The sequence below is a fragment of the Jaculus jaculus genome, chromosome 14, assembly GCF_020740685.1.
Source record: "Jaculus jaculus isolate mJacJac1 chromosome 14, mJacJac1.mat.Y.cur, whole genome shotgun sequence".
In the NCBI taxonomy this organism is placed as follows: Eukaryota; Metazoa; Chordata; class Mammalia; order Rodentia; family Dipodidae; genus Jaculus; species Jaculus jaculus.
The window spans coordinates 81999287-82019054 of record NC_059115.1 but is presented as its reverse complement, the minus strand read 5'-3'; the positions used below and the strand labels follow the sequence as shown (position 1 = coordinate 82019054).

General features: G+C 45.6%; 1 pseudogene; it reads left to right on the top strand.

Moving 5' to 3' along the window:
* The first annotated feature begins 12265 nt into the window (after positions 1 to 12265).
* On the top strand, positions 12266 to 12477 carry LOC123454995 (annotated as a pseudogene).
* Positions 12478 to 19768: the final 7291 nt, after the last annotated feature.

Here is a 19768-nt window from a genome sequence, read left to right as displayed (position 1 = left end):
CATCTTTCCAGACGCTCACTTCTCTTTCACTGCAGCTATGTCTAATCTGGCAAAATGGCATCCTTTCTCCCAACCTCTTTTTTCTCTGAGGGTCATGCATTTTGCCATAGCACAAGCAGCCCAGGTCACAGGGTGCTGTTATTTTCAAAGCTGGTTCATACCAAATTGCTCAAATTAGTTTCCGAATGCTCGCGAAGATGATACAAAAAGTTCATTTCCTCACCACACATCACATACTGAGTCTTTTCTGGAGTAACTCTTCAGGCTTTGCTGTTGCACCCTGCAATCGCCGGGGAGAGGGAAATCCTGACACACAGGATGCTCCCGAGCCAAACTGGACTCTCCAGAGTGAGGAGCTGTGGATTCTAAATATGCTTTAAATATATTTTTAGTTTTGAAGTTAGCTTACAGAGCACCAGGGTTCTTCATGGCAGTTTCATGAAACTTGGTTTGGGGTGACATCGCCCTCTCCTCCCCCATCCCCTGCCCTCCATTCCACTCACACCCTCCCACTTCCAGCATCCCTCTTCCAAGTTCACATCACAGGTGACCTACCACTCTCCCCAGCCCCTCCCTTACAGCCTCTATTTTCCCGGCTCATGGGCCTCTTTTCTAGCTTTCATGGCCCCTGTACACACTCACTCCCACTGAAACACTCACATATACAAATTAGAAGCTAGAATCTGCTTAGGAGACAAAACACGGGGTATTTGTCTTTCTGAGCCTGGGTTACCTTGCTTAATAGAATATTTTTCAATTCCATACATTTCGTTGCAATTTTCATTTTCCTTTATGAAAATGAGTTAAACGCTGCTGTGTGTATGTACCACGTATTCATTATTTATTGGTTGAAGGACATGTAGGCTGATTCCATTTCCTTGCTATTGTGCTCAGAGGAGCAAGAAACACTGACACCCATGTTTCTCCATGGTAGGCTATCTAGTCCTTTGTGCACATGTCCAGGTGTCTATAACTGGGTTATAAGAAATCAATACTTTTTAAAGCTCCCAGGTGAGTCTCATGGACAGCTAAGGTGGAACCTCTGCTGCTCTCTGTGTAGACCTCCTTAAAAATCGAGTCCACGTTTACAAGTTTCCTTAAAGAATATTTGCAGAAAATAGCTGTGAAGCACATCTCCACTCTTTGCTCAGGCTGACCTTGTGAGTTTTCCTGTAAGATAATCCGCCCTAAGCAGAGAGCTATTTGGTCCTGTGTAATGATCAGTGGTTATCTGAATACTTATTGATAATCGGTAAAACCTGCTTTCATGTGATTCTCCAAGAGGTCACTGTGAGTTCATTGACCTCACGCAGGGACAGCTACATCATGCTGTAGTGAAACCCTCAGAAGAGTGTCTAGAAAAACTTCCAACCACACAAGTTGTGTAACCACGGATTAGAGGCCATCTGTGGAGCCGCTGAGCTTTATGGAAAGCCTGCATCCAGACTGACATTTATCTTCCAGTATGGTAACAGAAAAAAAAAATTCTGAAACATTTACAGAACAAAGGTTAAGGCTGAGCAGTGTGGTGTTAGAGAGCACAAATCTACACTATGAGGGTGGACTGATCATTTATGCTTAAGTACGGTGTCTGCTGTGTGTGTAAGATCTAATGTCAAACAATGTAGATGCACTGAGAGGGAGGGGGAGGGAAGGAGAGGGGAAGGAAGAGAAAGAGAGAGGAGAGGGGAGGTTAGGGAAGAGAAAAGAAGAGGAGAGGAGAGGGGAGGGGAGAGGGAGAGAGGAGAGAAGAGGAGAGGAGAGGAGAGGAGAGGAGAGGAGAGGAGAGGAGAGGAGAGGAGAGGAGAGGAGAGGAGAGGAGAGGAGAGGAGAGGAGAGGAGAGAAGAGGAGAAAGAGAGAGAAGCAGGGCAGATGGTGTAGAAAATTTTCTTGGGAGCCTTTTTAAAAATTTTTATTTTTTGCTTTTTGAGGTAGGGTTTCACTCTAGTGCAGGCTGACCCAGAATTCACTATGTAGTTTCAAGGTGTCCTTGAACTCACACCGATACTCCTACCTCTGCTTCCCAAGTGCTGGGACTAAAGGTGTGCACCACCACATCTGGCTTGGCTCTGTTTTGTTTTGAGACAGGGACTCACTATATAGTCTTCGCTGCCCTCAAACACATGGTCTTCCTGCCTCTGCCTCCCAAGTGCTGAGATTATAGAGAGGTGCCGCCACACCTGCCCTTGTGCAGCTTCTGAAGGCTATCTCCTCACATTTGTTGAACTCAGAACATTTCCCTGGTCTTCGTTTTGAATGTCTGCAAACATAAAGAAAGCTTGCAGGGTATTGTTATGACATTTGTATATCCTGTCTGGGGTTGGGAGATGGGAGCTAAGAAACCAGCCTGGGTTCTCCAAAGAAACAGAACCAACAGTAGGGATTGATTGATGAATCAATTTGAATTGGCTGGTGCAAGAATGGAGTCTGGCAGGTGTGAAGACAGTCATAGGGAATCAGCAAGCTGTTGAACCAAGAGCTCACCCCCACCCCGCACCCCCGTGAGTGTGTCTCAGTCTGAGCTCAAAGGATGGAAACCACGTGAGCTGATGAGGCAATTCCTACGTCAAGGTCACAGGCTGAAGACAAAATCAGATGTCACAGTTCGGATCCAACAAGAGGAGAAGAGCCCGTGTCCCAGTCTGAAGCTTCACTGAGCGGAGCTGGGGCGGGACTGGAGGCCTTTTCTTCTGCTCATGCCGTCAATGGATCGGATGAGGCCCACTCACATGGAGGTGCACAATTTGCTTTGCTCACTTTACGGATCTGCAGGCTTATCTCATCCAAAAGCGCCCTCACACAAAACCTCCGAGTGATGTCTAAGCAGGTATCTCAGCATCCCTGTGCCCCATTCAAATTGTCATGTAAAGTCAGCCACCTTGTCTTGTGCTAGCCCCGGACGCAGCAGCTGACCAGCAAGACATACTCGTCACCTCACAGTGGGTCCGTGGGTCAGGATCCTGACTCGGCTTAGCTGAAAGCTGGTGTTAGGGCCTTAAGAGACTGCACAAGGTGTCGACCAGGTATCATCAGAGACAGGACTGAGGAAGGTCATGACCTACAAGGTCATAAATCCTATGGCAGAATTTGTTTCTTTGTGTCTATAAAACTGGTTTTCTTGTGGGCTGCTAGCTGGGATCTCTTGAGAGCCGCAGCGGTTCTCACCTCGCGAGGCTGTCTGGCTGCCTTCGTCCTCCTAGCTGGCAAGGAGAGGCTCCACAGACAGAGGCCGTGGTGCCAGCTGACTTCACCACATTCTCATGCACACGTAATTGCCACATCCTGTCATCCTGCCCCATTTTTACCGCCCAGAAGCAAGTCCCAGGTTCTGCACACACTAAGAGGAGGGCTCACCCAGAGCATGGGTATCAGGACCAGGGTCCTGGGGGCCTCGTCAAGCCCCTACATCGCATCCTCCATCTCTTTTACTCAAATATGTGTTGTTCACTTAACATATAAAATGTACATCACAGTGGGGTACCATGTGACAACTATCCATTTACATGCAGGATTTGTGAACATTTTCCATTTTCTCTCCTTAAGTCTCTTTTTCTACCCATACATTTTGTTAAACTATCTAGAAACATTGGCAATGACCATCACTCACCTATAAATACCACTTATTGCCAAAGAGTGGTCACAACTGAAGGTCAAGAGCAAGAGAAGAAAGAAGAGGAGAAGCTAAATATTGGAAAAGAAGAAAGCAAACTGTCTATGTGCAAATGACATTTTGTACATGAAGAAAATCCAAAGGAACCCATAAGCTTCTAGAATTAATGAATTTAACAAAGTCCTTTTTGTACAAAATTGCTATCTCAAAATTATTTGTGTGTGAGTCTGCAGTATATATGGGGTATGTGTGTGTATGTGCAGATGCACTTGTCCTGCGCACGTGTGTGCAGAGGACAAAGGACATTGAGTGTCCTCGATTGCTCTTCCGTCTTATGTCCCTGGGACAGGGACTTTCTGAATCTGCAGCTCACTGTTTATCAGCCAGACCGTCTAACGAGCTCGCCTCAGTGGTTCTCCTGTCTCTGCCCACCTCCGCTTTGGGGTGGCCACAACCTCTGCATGGGTGCTTGGGGTCAAACTCAGATCCTCGTGCTTGCTCAGAAAGTGCTCTTACTCACGGAGCCACTTCCCCAGACCCACAAACATGATTTCTACATGCTGGCAACAAAAGGTAAAAATGAAATTTTAAAAAAAGCAATTTAATACCAATCTAGTACCATCACAAAGCTCCACATTCTTACAGATAAACCTAACTAAAGGCCAATCCTCTATACTGGAAACATAAAATACTGATGAGAAGTTGAAAAAGAGTTGACTAGATTATAATCCTCAAAAATTAATCTTAGCTGGGAGTGGTGACACTTGCCTTTAATCCCAGCACTTCAGAGGCAGAGAGGTAGGAGGATTGCTGTGAGTTCAAGCCCACCCTGAGACTACAGAGTGAATTCCAGGTCAGCCTGGGCTAGAGTGAGACCCTACCTCGAAAAACCAAAATAATAATAATAATAATAATAATAATAATAATAATAATTACCTTTAGGTTTATTTTTATAGCAGTTAGGCTATCTTTTCCCTCCCCTTCCCAGTTTCCCTACCTCCTTCCCTCCCTTCCTTTGTAAATCCTACATTCTAGATATATATATATATGTGTGTGTGTGTATATATATATATATATATATATATATATATATATATATTTAATAGAAAAAGAGGAAGAGAGAGAATGGGCGTGCCAGGGCCTTCAGCTACTTCAAAGACTGTGCCCCCTGTGCACCTGCTAACGTGGGTCCTGGGGAATTGAACCTGGGTCCTTTGGCTTTGCAGGCAAATGCCTTAACTGCTAAGCCATCCCTCCAGCCCTCTGTTTTTGTTTTTGTTTTTTAATGGTGCCATTGACTCCTTTGCCCCTTGTGTTCCCTGCAGCTTGAAATTTGGGTCTGATTCAGTTCAGATTAAACTTTTTGGCAAATACACAGGTGTGCTGTGTCTGTATTTTGCCAAAATTCCCTTTCATGAGTGTTAGACCACAGCATAACATCTAGCTTTGCAGCTTTATGATGCAGGATGGTTAGCTTTTCTCTTCCTCTGATTTTTGGGTGCTGTTAAACAGCTCATCATACATTTAAGGACATTTGCATATAGCTAGTTAAATAAAACAAAAAAGAAAAATCTAAAACCTGTCCTAGTCTGTGGAAATTACAATTATTTAATTATTGTGTCTTCTCATAATACTATGTAGGAATTAGTTTGGATTTATCAAAAGGGAAATGATGCCTTTCCCTGAGTTCTATTCTGTTTCTTTTTCCCTCTTCTTGAGGTGCTACGGAAGGAACTCACATGAAAGAAAGGTAAGTCCTCTACCACTGATTCACAAACCCAGCTCCATTTCAAGTAGCCTTTCATTTTCACCCCACATATGCATTACTCCACAGATGTACTGTGTGCACGTCAGTATTACAGGTGTGCTGGCATGTTCTTCATTCATCTGCGGTCCCTGGCCAGCTCCACCTTGCGTGGCTGCCCGCTCTGCCCATGTTCTTCAAGCCTGCGTTCTCTCTCCTCATAGCACTTTGTGTCATGCTGTGATGTTAATGGGGACGTAAGCTCCACACATGAACTACCGCCGCCTCCTTCCTGATAAGTCCCCTTCACCTGCTCCGTGAGCTGACCATCCTCCAGCAGCTTCCTCTGGCCTCCCCTCAAGGCCAACCCCTTCCCCTGGGCTCTGGAGCCTGTAAGGTCATGTGCCACCCTTCTCTTAATTCTGTGTAGTTTCAGTCTGTATTCATTAAAATTGTCCCTTTCAGCTGACCCACCAATACATGCTTCCCTCTCTAGCAGAAATGTTCCTCAGTAGTTTCTTGCGTCCACAATAGCGATCACCAAAAATACTGTGAGGCAGAGCAGTGGGAGTTCCAGACTTGGCAGAAACCTTGTGGATCATAAGAAAGACAGCAGACAACCAATCACCAAGTCTTCCAAACGGCTGCCCTTCAGGCCACACAAATGTATCCACACATCTGCACACACACACACACACACACACACACACACACACACACACACACGGAGCCTTTGAACCTTTAAAACTACAGCTTATCATAAACATGAGCCAGATAAATTCTTAGTTAGGGCAAACACCACTCATCCACTCATCTTTCTTGGGAAGAATGATTTCTTCTGTCCTCAGCAGAGCACACGCCTGGGTGGGAGGAACAGACCATGCAGTTAGTCTTGGGGTGGCAGCCTTTGTCTTCCAGTCACCGCCATCAAGCGTTTTCTCAAGGTCCTCAGCCCTGCCTCCAAGGTTCTGCCTCAGCTTCTTTTGACCCGTCGTCTCGGCTGCACCCCATTCTGGTGACTACACACCTGGCACTTCCCCAGCTCCTGCCGGGAGCAGCAGGTCTGCACACCAGCTGCCGAGACAAGATAGCTCCAGCATCTATCAGAAGCCACCTGTCAGATGGCAGCTCTTGTCTCCCCTCCCGCTTCCTCAATGAGCAGGGTTCCGTATTCCTTTCTCCCTGGTCTCCAGGCCAGAAGCCGGAGAGTCAGCTTTTCTCCCTCACTTCCCAACCCACCACCAAGTTCTGTCAATTCTACCTCCTAACTCCTTCGGAGAGGCTCCTCTCTGTGGCCTTGCCTCCACGGGGCACTGTTACCTCCCCCTGTGGTCTCATCCCATTCCCATGCAACCTTGCCACATTCCCCAGGATGCTTATTCTAAAATGTAATCTTAGGGCTGGAGAGATGGCTTAGCGGTTAAGCGCTTGCCTGTGAAGCCTAAGGACCCCGGTTCGAGGCTCGGTTCCCCAGGTCCCATGTTAGCCAGATGCACAAGGGGGCGCACGCGTCTGGAGTTCGTTTGCAGAGGCTGGAAGCCCTGGCGCGCCCATTCTCTCTCTCTCCCTCTATCTGTCTTTCTCTCTGTGTCTGTCGCTCTCAAATAAATAAATAAAATTTAAAAAAAATAATAATAAAATGTAATCTTAGAATCATTTAGATTAGTTACTGCAATTAATCAACTCTCCTAAATTCTATAATGACTTTTTAAAAACAATTTTTTAAACATTCTCTTTTTGTTGTTGTTGTTTTTATTTATTTATTTGAGAGCGACAGACAGAGAGAGAATGAGGCAGATAGAAAGAGACAGAATGGGTGCACCAGGGCCTTCAGCCACTGCAAACGAACTCCAGACGCGTGCGCCCCCTTGTGCATCTGGCTAACATGGGTCCTGGGGAATCGAGCTGCGAACTGGGGTCCTTAGGCTTCACAGGCAAGCGCTTAACAGCTAAGCCATCTCTCCAGTCCATTAAAAAAATTTTTTTTGTTTATTTTTGTTTATTTATTTGAGAGTGACAGAAAGAGGGAGAGAGAGAATGGGTGCTCCATCTCTCCAGCCCTATAATGACTTCTTACGGGGCTACTTTATAAGGCTTCCAAGGCCCTATGGGATAACTATCCCTCTGCTAATTTTCTAGCTTCCTTTTTGTCCATATTGCACCTTAAACCTCACAGCAATTCTATAGTGTTTCCATTGCTTGGGACTTGCCTCTGTGGGGCCAGGCACGCGAGCTGAGCAGTCACGCTTGTCTCGTGCAACTCAAGGTTTGAATCAAAGCTCCAAAGTGGACCCAGGATTGAAACCCATGTCTTCTGAGTCCTCTGCTCTTTCCACGGACTCAGGGCTGGGGAAATTGTCTTCATGCCCATTTTAGAAGGCCATGCAAACAAAACAAAACAAAAAACCCACAACTGGATGTTAAATGTAGTTTAATGACAATGAAAACAGCTGTGCTTGTGAACTGAGTGGAAAGAAACAGCCAGTGAGGTAAACCCGACCCTCTCAATTTAAACTAAGCCAGCAGGAGGGTCTCCAGACACCACCAGTAAGCTCCTCTGGGCTGCTTGTCCGCACAGTCCCCTATCTCCCTGCTCTCACTCAGCCCGGCTCCCCGGAGTCCCGCCGCCCCTCCCACCACCGCTGCCTGCTGCCACGTTTGCCAGGCACGGCTGGAGGAGACAGGAGGTGGCACAGGCATGTGGGCTTCCGTGCCTCCAGTTTCAAGGCTGCCAGAGTACAAAGCGTGCCAAGGTAGTGGCCTCCATCCACATGCGGCCTTTTAACACGCACGCCGATGAGTATGTTCCAGGTACAAATGGCTCTTTGCCGAGAGTGGCTCCGCAGGTCTCCAAAGCAGACAATTACTCCATTCCACTTAGAATGACTCAAGGACGGAGCTGAAGGCTACCTCATATTGAAGCCTGGCTGTTTTCCTGCCCTTTTCCTGGGTTTCACGTCGGTGTGGAAAAGTGAAACACACAAAATGCCAAAGCCCCCCTCCATCCCACCCTGCAAACCCGCCCTGCCTGGAGAAGCAGCTCTCCAGCGCCCTGGTGGGGCCCGGCCATTCTTCCCGCCTCTGAATGGGCGGGCTCAGGGACAATGGCCAGCCCTCTGGGTTGCTCACCCCCTCAGTTCTCCGCAAAGATGCTTCGACTTGATGGTAATCAATGGGGGTACGGTGGGGGGGGAAGGCTCGCCTTTTGAAATCAACTGAGAAGAGTGTATCTTATCATCAACATTTCTCAGAAATCACTCACAAGTCACAGGTTATGAAAAGAAACAGATTTTGACAAACTACATTCAGTGTACATTATTGTTCAAAGTCTATAGAGCTGAAGTCCAGCCATTCGAATCTTGCCAGACATGATTTTCAAGAGGATTGCTTTTTAAAGCGCTAAATACTCAGAAACCCTAGGAAAAGTAATAGCAAGATGTCCTATTTGAGCCAGAATTTCAGTAGCAGAAGACTGACAGTCTTACAAGTTAGAGTTCACTTTTCATTTGTCATCTGGGCTTGAAAAAAAAAATCACTAAGACAACGGAGAATGAGGTCAGTTCAAACCCAACTCTAAATCTAAAATCTAAATCTAAACCTCCAGTGTATGCTTGTTACGCAGTTTATACTGAAAAACACTATCTTGAGAGATTTCTTTCCAATTTGACCTAAGAGGTCAAATGTGACTAATGTTTAAGACCGAGTTGTGCTGGGTGTGGTGGCTCATGCCTGTAATGCCACTACTCTGGAGGCAGGTGGAGGAAGATCATGAGCTTGAAGCTACATAGCAAGATCCTGTCTCAACGATGAAACAACTCCTTCATCCCCATTAAAAAAGAGAGTTGGGGCTGGAGGGATGGCTTAGCAGTTAAGGCACTTGCCTGTAAAGCCTAAGCACCCATGTTTGACCCTCCAGATCCCACATAAGTAGATGCACAAAGGCAAGGCAAGCACAAGGCCACATATGCCAACTAGGTGGCACAAGCATCTGGAGTTTGATTTTCAGTGGCCAAGGCCCTGGCACACCAATTCTTTCTCTCCCCTCACCACTATAATAAAATAAAATAATATAACAAAGTTTTGTTATTTTTACAAGAAGCTTTGTGATGTGGGAACATGTAGCTCAAAGAAGGTATGTATGACATGGCCGCCTCTTCAGTTACTGGAATTATGGTGGCAGTTTTCCTCACTAGCTTTGTCAGGCCATAGGACCAGTGATCTAATCTTGCACTGTTGTAGTCAGTTTCCACATTGCTGAGATGAACATCCAAACCAGACCCAGTTTATAGGAGGAAGGGGCTTATTTAAAGCTTACAGATCCAGGGGGCGTTCCCTCAGTGGCAGAAGAATCCACTTCCAAACGTCCAAGCAGAGAGACAACCAAAGAGCCTGTGAAAACCAAAAGCAACAGTCACGAACAGGCAGCAAGCAGCAGGGACCGGACAGAGCTCAGCCTGTTCTGTATGACTCCACCGGGGGGGGGGTGCATAAACATGCTTTAGGGCTGGACCCCAGGATCCATCCCAGAGTGACACCTTCTCTCGCCAGGAGGCTGGAGACCCAAGTTATAAGTTGAATAAAACACCCAAGTCTATGGGGGCATACCCATTTTACCACATTCTGACCCTTGGCTGCCAATAGACTCATGATCATCTCACATTGCAAACTGTATTCAGTCCAACTTCAAAGGTCTCCATAGTCTTTACCAAATTTAGGATTGTTCTAGCATCACAAGTCTTATCTGAGATTCATGACTGACAGCATTTCTGGCACACCTGTGTGACGTGGCTTTTACGATGATGATTGAGGGTGTGTGTGTGGGGGGGTGCTGTGCATATTCCCTTGTGTTTGCGGAGCTTGATGGGGCCGGTGAGGTGGCCTCAGTTCCAATGTGTGTACTCACACACGGGGATTCCTGTCTCAGTGTTGGACTGCAGCAGAGGGGATGATGGGAACAGGGAGGGGGTTGGGGAGAAGCCAGCACCTGAACTCACCAGTGTTTGACCTGCTGCAGTGTAGGGAGATGGTGATGGTACTTGAGAAAAACTGGCACCTGAACTCACCAGTGGAAGCAACATGGGGCAACAGAGAGGATGCCAGAGAGAAGCTGGCTCCAGAGCTCACCAACATCTGACCAGGGGTGGTGCCGTGGACTGACTCTCGGGGAGATCAGGACCGAGGGAGAACAAGGGCGAAGGCTCAAGGAGAACTCGGGATTCGGCGAGGAAATGACAGACAGACACACTCTAAGTTGAATATGCTGCTGCAATTTACTGAAGGTTTCATGAAGGTTTTATATAGATTGAACAAGTGATCTTAAGAATTATTAATCTAAACAATCTTAAGTATTGTTCTACTCTAAGCATACGTGTAGTGTTTATCAGGCAGGAAATGTACCCATTTTCTGAGAAGCATGTCTCGCACCATTGACCACAACATTATACGAACAGAAACTAGGGTAAAAGGTATAAGGTGAATAACAGGTTACTTATTTCTTATACCCCAAGGACTGTATAAACACCAAGGCTTACGCTTCCTTGCTAAGCGTTCCCATAAATGGAAGAGAATGCCATAGCCTCCTTTTTTCTTCATAATTCACCCATCTATTACCGAATCTATCATATCCTCCCTCATAGGGGAGTGGAACTAAGTAGATTCCAGCTCTAGGAGTCCACCATCTGCCCTTGATCAAGTACTGAACATATCCCCCAGGAAGTTTCCTGGTGGGAATGCCTAAGTTTTGTAACTCCTTTTCTGCAGAACTGTCATGCTTCTTATGAACACTACCGATCAACATTTCTACTTTCATTTTCTCAGGATCAGTATTGTTCTAAAACATCATAAGCTGTTTCTACTTTACACCATCTAAAAACTGTTCTAGAGTTAATTTTTTATTCCTAGTAGAGTTATACATTTCCTCCATTGCCCTAATCATAGGAGGGGCACATTCAATGCTTAGATTGTTTCTTGTACTCTGATTGCGTGCATGATTACTAATAAGTGTTGAATTAGCTGTTCTTAGACAAACAGCTAGAAGAAAGCAGGAAAGAAACAGAGTGCAGAAAACAGCACATTGGCGCCAGCAATCGGGTCTTTGTGACTTCTTATGGGCAGCAGGAACCATTACAGTAACTGACTGCCAAGGGGTCACCGGGGGCATCCCTCCGAGGAGTGCTGGCCCTCTGTCCTCAGCTCTCTTCCAGTGCAGAAGCATCTCTGCTTGCTACACAGGCGAGGTCGCCGTGGACGTAGCAGGGTGGGCTGAGGGAATGAAGAAAGACTTGTTTGGGAATCACCGATGGCTGACCTGCAACCACCCAGCGGGAGTCTAGAGGGTGCCAGAGAGAAGCTGGCTCCGGAACTCACTGCTGGCCCACAGGCAGCACCCCAGCTGCACAGAGAAGGTGCCAGAGAACAGCCTGCACTCAAATTCACTAATGGCCAATCAGTGGTATCCAGAGGAGCAGAGAGCATGCTTTAGAAAAGTTGACACCCGAACTCATCAGTGGCGGACCACCAGCTGCCCAGGGAACAAAGAGTGGTATAGATGGGCCAGTGGTTTAGTTTATCAGTGGCCAACCTGTGGCAGCCTGGGCAATGGAGAAGGTGCTGGGGAAAAACTGGTACCAGAACCCATCCATGGCCCATCTGCTGGGTTTTACAGGGGACAGAGCATTATGCAGAAAGCCAGACTCTGCTGACACTGGTTAATGGTGGAACTGTGGGAGCCTGGCAAGAATAGAGAGGATTCTGGACAAAAGCCAGCATCTGAGCCGAGAGGTTGCTGGAGAAAAACAAGACCTGAACTCATTAATGGCTGGCCCGTGAGAACGTGGATGGCAATGAAGAAAAAGCTGGAACCTAGCTCAGCAATAGTTGACCTCATTTTTCTTTATAAGCCAGATAATTCATTGCTTCTCGGCCTTTTGGCTAACGTCAAGTGTAGTATCTGTTCTTATCAGTCTAATAAGTGAGATACTTCAATATCTGGTATGCTCATGAGTGAATTACCTCCTTAATATATGGAATTATTTCCTCAGAAGAACTGAACTTCGCATGTGATCATTAAGGAACAACTAGCATTGCTTTGAGTCGTCTAGTCTCAAACACAAGGACCCTCACTAGAAGCAGTATGCATCTCCCACCATCCATCCAAGCCTCTTCATCTCCGCAGAGACTCAGAGGATATCAGCAAGCCAGCGGGGGGAAGCAGGCAGGTTGCGAGCTTGGGTGGGGGGGTGCTTTTTCTTTACGGGTGTGCAGCGCTGGCCAGCTGTTACCAACCTAGCTGTCCTCCTGCTCCACAGGTAGGCTATCTCTCCCAGCTTCCTGGCAGTGGGTCTGGATCTGTGGCTGTTTTTGACAGTCAAATGTGGGTACAAGTGGTGTGTGCCACTGCCAGCCCGCCTTCCCTGCCAACCCTCCCGTGTGTGGTCTCACACAGTCTTCCTCTTCACAACAACCGCGGGGTCCATTGTTGACGGCAGAAGGCATGAGGTGGAGGAAGCCTGGATCCCTACATTCATACCATTCAATGGCTGCCGTGAGGAGTAAGGGACAGTTTTGTGGAAGAAGTACAATCAGATTTGGGTAGGGCTTCATGAAGGGTGTGGGTGTGGCCACACATGGGCCTGTCCATTCTGAGAAGCGAAGGTGGTTCGTGTGTCAACTGTACAGCATGGGTGTGGTAGGTGAGAAGTATGGAGAGATAGGTCACTGTCATCTGTAGAGGGTCCTAAAGGTCAGGGTGGAGTTTGGCTTTAGGTGGGTGAACATTAAGGAGATGAGGCAGTTCAGAAAGCCTATGGTCGCATTTATTGTAGACTCTTGGAGGGGTGCAGGGAGTTCAGAGCTGGAACATGCATGAATTAGGCTGCTCTCCAGTCTAAGTGTTAGAACAGAATGGCATGGTCTCGGTGTGGTTACAACCAAGAACAGAGGCCCAGCAGGGATGCAGGAGGCATGTGGTGCTCCGTGGGGCGGCCTCTGACATTTCACGCTTATGTGCTTAGAGCTGAAATGAGATCTTCCTGGCTTTCTGGGTTTAGAGTCAGCCCTTTGGCTGCAAGCAGGATTCCCCGGAGAACAACAGAATCTGCAGTTTTGAGTCTGTTATATCAAATGGCATGGCATTTGTATATGACCTATACTCTCTCTATATTTTGTTTGTTTGATGAGGGGATTTGCTATGCTATGTCAGTAGGGTCTGAACTCCTGGGCTCCAGTGAGCCTTCCCCTCATCCTTCCGCTGTTGGATGCCATGCCCAGCGCTTGTGTATACTTAAGTCATCTCTAGATTATACGTAGTATCTCATGTAACATAAATGGAAAAATTGTTACACAACCATAGTTATTTTTTAAAGGAATGATTAAACAAAGCTGGTGTTTATTTATTACATATAAAAACACTGTAGCTTAATGACACTGTGTGTTGTCTGCGGATGGTTGAATTGGCAGGTTGGAACACACAGGCATGGAAGGTTGATGTCACCGGCCTTGTCCCGACCATAAATCAACATATCTGTCCTTCAAGACCAGGCTCCAACATCCCCTTATCAGAATTCATGTGTCCATTAAGAGGAGAATGTACAAATGGACTAATATTACTATTAAAATAAGATGGAGGCCAGGCATGTAAATTCCATAAGCAGGGGATGGGTAGATGACTCACTGGTTAAAGGTGCTTGCCAGCAAATCCTGCTGGCCTGGTTTGGATTCCCCAGTATTTACATAAAGCCAGATACACAAAGTGGCACTTGGGTCTGGAGTTTCTGCAGTGGCAAGAGGCCCTGGCAGGCCCATTCTCTCCCTCTCCCCACCCCCTCTGTCAAGTTAATAAATAAAGCCCTGGAAATGACTTTGACCTTACTTATTTTGCAAACAAAAACTAAACTCAACATGGATCTTCCTTAAAAATGCTTACATTAAAGAGAAAGGGAAGCTGAGCTTCAACTAATTAGAAGCCATCAATTAACATATAACTAGGGACTTTCCAATGGGGTAGATCAAACAAGGCAACCAGACAGTAATCAAGCAGTTATTTCCTTTGCATTTCTTATGAGTTTGCGCTATAAAGGCCTCCCTTCTGCAGAGGCCTGAAGCTCCTCCTCCTGTTTGGTGGGCTGGGGAGTGAGCCCTGGGTATCATGCACACTAGGCAGTGGTGCTACAACACAACTCTATCTCAAGCCCTCTTGAGTCTCATTTGGTTTGGAGCCACCTGATTTGCTCAAACAAACTAACAAATTTATGTGACCTAGTTATTTTTTTAAAAATACTACTCAGTAATAAAAAGGAGCAATCCATTGGTACAAGTAACATCACACAGGTGAAACAAATAAATCATGCTAAGAAATGAGCTAACCCTACAATTCTGTTCACGCAGATAAAGGTTGGGGACAGGCAGGCAAAAATACTGAGAAAGCAAAACAAAACAAACCCAGAAGAGTGGCTCTGTCTAGGAGTGGAAGGCAGGGCTTGACTGAAAGGAAGGTGAGAGAGTTTTCTGAGAAGATGGACAGAGATTTTGGGTCATGGAGATGGATATTTCTCCCAAATCTCGTAGAAGGCTACACATAAGATCCGTACTGTCAAGTAAAGTTTACCAAAACAGAAACAGCCACCACAGTTAATACAATGCAAGCAGAATAATTTAGGCAGAAGTGGGCCAGTATCCATAACTTACCTTGAAATGCATCAACATGTAAGACAGACAGATGGAGGCCAAATGCATGACAAATCAGGGCAAGAGGTTAATGACAGAAGCCAAGCAGCGGGGTAAAAAGATGTGTTTACAGTAGAATTCTTTCAATGTTTTGTGTGACTAGCTCATAATATGGCATCGGAAGGACAGTTTTCAGTCACCCAGCAACAGTGAAGAGGACTGTCAGGAGCAATAGACCTGTGGGAAGTGCTAGGCCACTGGGAGCCTCCTAACTGTTTGCCATTGGACTGAGTTTTCAAAACCCTTTTCAAGAGAACCAGGAGCAAGGGCTGCAGAATGCTGTCATTCAGGATCCCTTTCCAAAATGATTTTGGGTGGTGGGTACTATAGGAAATCTCTTCTCCTACGTTTTCCCCAAGTTCCAGGATCAAGTCTTCTCCCTGTAGCCTATTTCCTTAAGGCATGATTTATGTGGGCTGTGGCTCATGGACCAAAGAAGTCAGTAGCACCTAGAATTTGCTTTCTGACAATTCAGTTTCATGTTTACTTCATTAACTACCATGTTATCTGAAATACCACACAACAACGATTTGTTCTCCTTTTTTATTTGAAGAATAAAGTGGTTTAACACAAATGTCAATGGATGGTCTGAGAAACACATGAGGTCTCCAGGGGAACAGCAAGGGCAGGAGCGGACCATCACCAACAGTCATGAATGTTACTTCCTGTGCCACGGAAATATCCCAACTTCACGTTCACGCGGCTGGCGTCTCTCCTGTCTCGCCACTCTCTCCTCTTCGTAATAGTACCTTTCCACTGTGAAGTCTCCAGTTCTATTCCTGGCATGCATGTAATTATGCATTTGTTTCCCCTATCACCAGAACATCTTTAATCACAAGGTTTAATTTTTCAAAGGTAATTAGTTTTTTTTTTTTTTTTTTAATCCTTTCAGCATCTGGCCAGCTGACTTCCCTTACAAAGTCTTGTTACTTCATTGGGTTTATGTACTGGTAGTTTTTTTCTTAATTATTAAAAAATACATTTTGTTAAGGAACATTTTCATTTACAATGTATATGAGTTATTTATATAGGAAATACTTCCATATGCAGTTAATTATAAAGCGACGGTCTTTTGTTTTAAAAATAGATCAGCAATATGTAAATCTAATCTTTACGACTTTATCTTCTCAGACTTTATACGGTAACTATACTTTGCCTGTTTTTCTGTTTTGTTCCATTTACTTGTTGTAGGAATGGAAAATGAAGTCAGTTTTTTTTTTTTCTTCCTTATTCAAGGTATAAAAACATTCTTAATCCACAGCAAAAACACGTGGCTTCCAGCTGCCTGGCACTGGCCACGACTGGGTCTCTCATTGCCAGTCCTGGCGCTCCTGCTTTACTTGGGCAGGCCTATGAGTCCCGTGTCTGGGCTGCCTGTGTGGGAAAGGCAGATTCTGGGACTCAGCCTTGATGCAGGTGGAATGGGGACATTTTGTGGAACACAACCTGGTGGGTAAGGAGTGGGTGTGACACAATTTCAATCTTAGATAATCATAAAATGTGTTATCGTCTAAGTTTAGAACACATATATGCATCTTATTATTTACATCTGTGCTTCAAATTATCATCTTACAGTGTTACTCCAAAAGTTATCCTAGAAAAAGTGAGACTTTCCCTATGAAAGACAAGCAAGACAGGCACAGTGGAGAAAGCCTATGGTCTTTTAACAGTGGCTTTATGTGCGACCATGTCTAGTTATGGTTTCCCTTTTACAATTTTTTGTTGTTGTTGTTTTTCTGAGGTAGGGTCTCACTCTGGCCCAGGCTGACCTGGAATTAACTATGTAGTCTCAGGGTGGCCTGAAACTCATGGGGATCCTCCTACCTCTGCCTCCCCAGTGCTGAGATTAAGGCATGCGCCACCATACCCCGTATCCCTTTTACATTTTTAAGCTGAGCATGGAAACAGTGCCATCAAAGTTTCCTTTAAGCCATATGTGGAGTGTAATTAGACTGGCAGGAGGCCAGCTATTGTGAGCTAAAGAAATGGGAAAATGATTTATTAAAATTGTTTTCATGGCTGGAGAGATGGGTTAATGGTTAAGGTACATGCTGGCAAAGCCAAAGGACCAAGGTCCAATTCCCCATTACCCATGTAAAGCCAGATGCACAAAGTGGTGCATGTGTCTGGAGTTTGTTTTCAGCAGCTCGAGGCCCTGGTGTATCCATTCTCTATCTGCCTTTGTCTCTCTCCAATAAATAAAAAATATTAAATAAATAGTATTTAAAAAAAGACTAGCAGGGCGTGGTGGCACACACCTATAATCCCAGCACTGGGGAGGCAGAGGTAGGATTGCTGTGAGTTCGAGGCCACTCTGAGAATACATAGTGAATTCCAGGTCAGCCTGGGCTAAAGTGAGGCCCTACCTAGACAAACAGAAACAAACAAGAAGACAGAAACAAACAGACAGAAGACAGACACAAACAAAACTCTCCGCCCGTCTGCTCAGAGGCAGCTCTTTCTTCTGAGAAGGGACCTTCCTCGTGCTTTTCAGCGAATGCCTGCATTAAGACATGCAACTATTAAAACCTCTCCGTCCTTCCAAGCGTAGGTGTGGACGTCGCTCAGATGATCGCCTGGCATGCGTGAGGCCCCAGCTCTGGCGCTGGGCACTATGCGCACCCAGTTTACGAGGGAGCCCCAGGAGCCTTGTCCCATCCCCCAGCCTCCGCAGTGGCACCTTCTACACTTCTGTTGCAGCTCAGTCCACTTCCCTTTAATGGTGACTTCTTTTAACAAGTGTTGCCAAAGTGGCTGCAGTCTCTGAGCCTAGGACTTTAAAATTTGCTTGCAGTTATTTCTGTACCAAACTATTACTTTCCCCTCTCTTGTGTGTGTGCACGTGCTGTTTGTATCCTTGTTCACCCATGAGGAAGCAGAGCAATCACTGCTCAGTGAGCTCTCTCTTCAACAAAGCCCAGGCACCCAGCCCACAGGATGGTTCCCCCCCAGCTACTCTCAACCCCCCCCACACTTGTCCAGATTAGTTTCCATGATGATTCTCAATCCTGTCCAATTGACCACCACAGAGTAACCATCACTCTTCAAGTGGCTTGCTTCTTTTTCTCTTAGTGAGTCCTGTAAATGCTGGACACTAGTAATTTTCAGATCATTTTCATTGTAAGAGAGCACTACCGTTTTCTTGAGGTCTCTGGTTTCTAAGTAGTAGTGAGGATTCCTATTCTTCTGTGATCAGTTCCCTCATATATATAGATGGACATACATATGGAGAACTTTTCTTTCACTCTAGCCCAGCCTAACCTGGAACTTACTCTGCAGTCAGTCCAAACTAGCCTAAAACTTACAGATCTTACCTCAGCCTCTGGAGTGTCAGGATTAAAGACATGACCATGCCCAGTTTTTTATTTTAAAACTTCCCCCTTCACTGAAGATTTTCAGAAACTCAGTTTTACTCCTGATATCTTGTATCCTTATTTTTCTGCTGAATACAAAGGGTACAACAGCTTAATTTTATATGAAGATATATATTTCCAAGAATCCTAATCACAGTAGACATACCTAAGCTGAAATCATTAAGTCTGATGCTGACAAATGTTTTTAATACAATTATTCTTAACATTAGAATTGTTTGGTACTATCTTCTTTTGCATAAGTATTCTTTGGCATTTTTGTTAGCATTACTACATTCTTTATTAAAAAGATTTTAATTTACTGGAGAGGAAAGGAGGGAGGAAATAAACATGGGTCTGCCAGGACCTCTTGCTGCTGCAAATGAACTTCAGATGTACGTGTCACTTTGTGCATCTGGCTTTATACGGGTACTGGGGAAATGAATCCAGACTGTAGGCTTTGCAAGCAAGCCATCTTCTCAACCCATTCCCTTTATTTTTGCATATGGGTGCACACGTGTGTAGGCCAGAGGTCAACACTGAGTGACTTCTCTTCATTTTATTCTTTTTAAAAAATTGTTATTCGCAAGCAGAGATAGAGACAGACACAGAGAGAATGGGCACGCCAGGGCCTCCAGCCACTACAAATGAACTCCATATGCATGTGCCCCTTGTGCATCTCACTTACATGGGTCCTGGGGAATCGAACCTGGGTCCTTTGGCTTTGCCAGCAAGTGCCTTAACAGCTAAGTTCTCTCCAGCCCTGCATTTAAGACAGGGTCTCTTGCTGAATTTGTTAGGTAGTCAGTGAGTCCCAGGGATACTCCTGTCTCCACTCCCAGTGTTGGGATCACAGGCCTGCACGCATGTCTGGGGACTCTGCACTCAGTACCTCATGCTTACCTGACAAGCATTTCTCTCGCCCAGCTGTCTCCCAGCCTCACTGACTGCATTCTTATTAAGTGCTAAAGAAAACTACATTCTATAGACATTGGCAACTCATTTATTAGTTGACATCTCAGCTCTTTCTGAATTTAAGAAAATGTACAGCAAATATTCTCGAATCCATCTCTTTGTTTATGCTTACCAAGTAGAAGTTCTGGATCCCAAACCAGAATATTCTATTGTTTTAAACACTTATTTTATTTGAGAGAAAAAGAAAGACAGAGGGAGAGAGAGCATGCATGCAAATGGGCATGCCAGGGCCTTTAGCTACTGCAAACAAACTCCAGACACCTGTGCCACTTTATGCATCTGGTTTACGTGGGTCCTGGGGAATTGACCCTAGGTTCTTTGGCTTTGCAGGCAAGCACCTTAACTGCTGTCTCTCCAGCCCCCAC